Raw genomic sequence first — 5,170 nt, 5'->3', positions numbered from 1 at the left:
AGGAAAAGATACATTTTTAATAGTGGGAGAGAGATTTATTGGAACTGTTGTTGATACATGGAAAGTTACTTACTGATATATGTGAATCAATTAAAAAAGTCACTAAAAAGAAAAGGATTTGTAGATATATGTGTTTGAAATTATTTGCATGTGTACGTTTAGTGAGAGTCTAAATTAATTTGTTAATGTTTATTATTAATAATTGAATGCTCATATTTTTAGGTAAAATTTGGAAATACAACATTTAAGACAGATGTGTATCCCAAATCACTTAATCCTCAGTGGAATTCTGAGTGGTTCAAATTTGAAGTAAGTATTTTTTTTAAGAATTTGCCTGTATCTATGTAGACACTCTGGTTTAGATGACCTTAATTAAGTAGTTTCATTGCAGGCAGAAAATGAGTTTTGAGGAGTGAAGTGTGTTTCTGTTTAAATAAGCATGAAGCCTTTTCAGCAAACCTATCTACAGTGAGTCCTTGTTTGCTAAAGGTGTCTCACTGGCTTTTTAGGACTGTTTGTAAAGATAGAAGCTTGCCAGATTGGATCCAACTCAAATGTTATTCTGAGTAATACTAAAAAAAGACAAGACAGAGGTGAAAGTGGGGAGAAAATAGCATTATGGATTAGGCTTTCAGGTATAAGTATGGGTATGCTTGTAGTTTTTTTTTTTTAAAGGAGTAATTTTGAGTAAGGAAAGTTAATTGGTATTTGGAGCATTACTTGGGATTGCAAAAATAATGCACTTGACAAAGAAGAAAATGGAGAATTCCTGGGAGAAGTTTATGAAATAAAGAGCTTGGACAACAATTATCAGACACTTTCTTTTCCCATTTCCTTATGTAATAATGAGAGCACTCAGCATTTTCCTGTAATTGCTTGTTGCTTTCCAGGATCTGATTTGTTGATGTCCTTTGACATTATGCCCTAAACAAGTATTTGCATATTCTTTTTTTTGTTACTGCTCTTTTTATGACTTTTAAAAAAATATATACACAAAAATGGTATTTAGAAAAAATTAATTGTTAAAACATTTCACAGAATCATAGAATGGTTTGGGTTGGAAGGGACCTTAAAGATCATCCAGTTCCAACCCCTCTGCCATCAGCAGGGACACCTTCCACTAGACCACGTTGCTCAAAGCCTCATCCAACCTGGCCTTCAACACTTCCAGGGAGGAGCAGCCACAGCTTCTCTGGGCAACCTGTTCCAGTGTCTCACCACCCTCACAGTGAAGAACTTCTTCCTAATATCTCATCTAAACCTCCCTTCTTTCAGCTTAAACCCATTTCCCCTTGTTTTGTCATTAACTGCCCTTATGAAAAGTCCTTCCCCAGCTTTCTTGTAGGCCCCAAGTATTCAATGTATATTTGAATATATAGTGCTGGTTTATTTATAGTGTTCTAAGATAATATCACAGTATAAACATGGTTGTAACTACATGTACATGTCATGAATGATGTAATAGCTGGTAATGTTAGAAATACTTCAGAGCAAATATGAAATAGTAAAGTTAGGCAGATTATTAATCAACATGGAATGCTTGATTAAGAGCATCTCTTAGTCAGTAATCCATGTTGATTAAGAAAGTAGTACTGTGGTGTTAAAATTCAATCAGATTTCTTTTTTTATCTTTCAGTTCCTGGGGTTGTTTTTTGGGGGAGGGGAAAGAGCTGATCTGTGAGGAGGGTTAACTCTGTTCATACAGAAAGATTTTATTTTTTTTTTGACAATAACAGAAGTTTCAAAATTCTGTCTTTTTGCATGGAAAAAAATGGATTTGGGAAATTCCAAAGAGTGGAAAAAGCACTAACTGCTTAAGACATCGTAAGTGTGTGCGTGTGTGTGTGTAGTTTGATCTTTTTGCAAGACTCTGTGTTATAATTCTGGAAACACTTACCTGAGTCATCCCATTGCATTCAGCAAACCTGATTCTTGGTTTGTGATGTTCAACACAAAAAGTCGTAGGATATCTATCTTTGTATGTCCTGAAAAATAGCTGAGGTATCTGCAGATGGATTATTGCATTTATTTAGGAAAATGCATGTCTGAAATTACTGAATTTTTATGTTGGATTGTAGAAAATGTCTTGCCTTCTTTTAATCCACTGACCAGTTTGGAAAGGTGAGAGCACCCAGAATCATAACTTCATAGTATAAGAGTCCTCTGAGATGCTTTATCTTAAATTTTCTTTTTTTTTAAATGAAAAGTATGTATTTTGGAGATGGGTAGACAGTCTAGGGAATGTGACTTAAATCTTGTGGAATTTTAAAATATGTAATCACTGTAATCTTGCTTTTCTGTTTTTCTCCCAGTGATAACTCTGGTTCCAGGATCTCAGCAGTCTGTGAAGGGTAAAATCAAAATACGTGAATGAGTTGTTTAGGTACAGGAAATTGAAATTACACATTTATCTATGTTGGGTCACTGTGCATAACTAACTCTCCTCTTTTTGGCTTTGTTTTTCAGCAGTGTTTCCCTGCATTTTTTTTTTTTTAAATCCTCAGATTCCATGTTTCTTTGTTTCTAGGTAGATGATGAAGAGCTACAAGATGAGCCTCTCCAGATCACAGTTCTTGATCATGATACCTACAGTGCTAATGATGCCATTGGCAAAGTGTATATAGATATTGATCCTTTGCTCTACAGTGAAGCAGCTACAGTTATTTCAGGATGGTTTCCAATTTATGATACCATTCACGGTAAGATTTGCTAATTTAAAAGTAAAACAATGTTGTTTGAGATGTAATCTGCCTCTTACAATCTTGGTTTCTGTAAGGTGTAGTACAAATTACAGGAATTTGTAATAATTTTAACCTTGGGAGCTGGAAAGCTGCTTTTCTGGTGGTTTTTTTTTTTCTTTATTTCTGGTATGAGAAAATTTCTGGCATAGTAGTTCAGACTAGTGCTTGGCAGAACGCCTCCCATAGAACTTGTGACAAGTGGAAAAAAACCTTCACATGGTATTTAAAATAGTTACTGCAAAATTCAGATTTAAAAAAAGACCCAGCTGTACTTTTCCAATTACCACGTGTTTACTAAAAGAATATACTTTTGCTGAAGTCATTTCCTGTGTGCCTGCCTGGGATGTTAGGTAAACTTTGAGATGGAGGGATAGGATATGACATATCTTCAACATAAAGTACAGAATGAAGTTCCTTTTCCCTGCAGAAAGTACTCTCAGTGCTAGGTAGATTTCTTCAGAATATCTTGAAGGTATTAGAGTATGAAGTTAATGATATTTTTGCCTTTGTTTTTAATGAAACACAGCTTCTGTACCAGGAAGGCAAGGTTGGCTTACAGCAATGATTTTGCTTATTGCAGAACATCTGTGTGGTTGTCATTGCCACCCTTGTTCATTATCCACTGTTAATGAAATGACCTTTGTTAAAAGCTAATTATACCTCATTGTTGGGAAATAACTAATGGTATTTATTAGCTGATCATCATAACTGATGTAAAGTGTTTTTTACATTTAAACCCGTTATATTGAAGAGGGGTTTTTTTGATAAATATTGCATTTATTTTTCTTACTTATCCTTTTATTCTGTTCACGTTTTCCTACCATACCATTTATTTTGAAATTAAATTAGGTGAACACTTGTCTCGGGATGTCTACAACTTGTACGTCAGAGAGAATGAGATTTCTCTTTATTTTTCTAGATCTGTTTTTTTTCTATTTAAGTAAAGTTAGAATTCTTATATTTTCTTGCTCAGAGCAGTAGATTCTGATTATCTTGATCCTTGGCAAACAGTAACTGATCCTTCCTTAAAAAAATAATCAATATAATGCTTTTCATATTTTGTTGGTTTTTTTTTATTGATAGGTATACGTGGGGAGATCAATGTGGTGGTGAAAGTAGATCTCTTCAATGATTTAAACAGATTTAGGCAGTCATCCTGTGGAGTCAAGTTTTTTTGCAGTAAGTAGAGGAAAAAAAGTTTATTTGAACAGAACCCCCCCTGCCTTCTTTCTTTACTTCTTCTCTCAGTTTCCCTTCTTTCTCCAGCTCATTGCCTAAGTTTAGTGGAGGTTACATTGAAGCCAGTAGCAAATGCAGAAAAATTTGTTTGCTTTTTTTTTTTTAAATAAATTTTTACTGTTCATATTTCAAAACAATGTAAATAGCTTCCCCCCCCCTTATCTATCTTAAGTTGCATTTCAGTGTATGTGCATACACACATTGTGGTATTTTGGGTGCATATCCTGTTAAAGAGGCACAAAGTGAAAAGGTTTCATAATGGTACATGTTGTAACTGATACACTGGACAGTTATCTTCTTGGTGTTCCAGGACCTCCTAGAACAAAACTTCTGGGTATGTCCACATTTTAACAGGAAATAATGTGGATTACTTTCTGGAATCGTTCACATCACTTTTTATGTGTAATTTTATGTTTTTCTTGGGATTGTTGGCTCACATACTCATGCCTTACATCTTTTATATGTAAAATATATATACATCTTAAATATATGTACATATATTTATTTTTTTTTAACAGCTACATCTATTCCTAAGTGTTACAGAGCAGTAATAATTCATGGATTTGTGGAAGAACTTGTAGTTAACGAAGACCCAGAGTACCAGTGGATAGACCGAATTCGTACACCGAGGGCATCGAATGAGGCTAGACAAAGACTTATTTCACTCATGTCAGGTATTAATCGTGTAGGCTGTAATGGTTATTGCTGCTTTTAAAAAACACTCACCATTTAAATAAGTGACTTGCTTAAGACAAGATTGTATATGATTTTTGGTATTAATTATGTTTATTTTTTTTTTCAGTTCACAGTGTCTTCTGTTTCTGAAGGTTCTGTTGTCCTAACTCATGGCCAGTATGGCTGACTTTATTTTTTTCCTTACCTTCTTGGTGAGGCCATGCTGCTTTGTAATTTGGTGGTTGTTTTTAGAAAGGTAAAGAAACCTGTGGAACTTTGTTGAAGATGTTCTTAACCCATATGAAGAGTATTACTAGAATTTTGACTCAATTAAAATAGCAACCTACTCCACCCTCTTTGAACTACTTTGAAGTATGTGAACAAATATACAGCAGCTCAAATACAGTGTGTATTAATACTTATGTTACTCATCCCATCTTTTCAAAGTCATGATTGGTTTATTATTTCTCAAGGATGTTTTTATATTGCCTTGCATCAATTCTGCAGGACATACC

General features: G+C 34.2%; 1 long non-coding RNA gene across 1 annotated transcript; it reads left to right on the top strand.

Moving 5' to 3' along the window:
- Positions 1–220: 220 nt before the first annotated feature.
- On the top strand, positions 221–4,656 carry LOC104520562 (uncharacterized). Its single transcript, XR_727967.1, has 4 exons — positions 221–309; positions 2,528–2,699; positions 3,825–3,920; positions 4,499–4,656. It is a non-coding gene; the product is annotated as an uncharacterized LOC104520562 (long non-coding RNA).
- The last annotated feature ends 514 nt before the right edge of the window (positions 4,657–5,170 follow it).

The sequence above is a fragment of the Antrostomus carolinensis genome, unplaced genomic scaffold, assembly GCF_000700745.2.
Source record: "Antrostomus carolinensis isolate BGI_N321 unplaced genomic scaffold, ASM70074v2 Scaffold24012, whole genome shotgun sequence".
In the NCBI taxonomy this organism is placed as follows: domain Eukaryota; kingdom Metazoa; phylum Chordata; class Aves; order Caprimulgiformes; family Caprimulgidae; genus Antrostomus; species Antrostomus carolinensis.
This window is presented reverse-complemented; position numbering and strand designations above follow the sequence as displayed.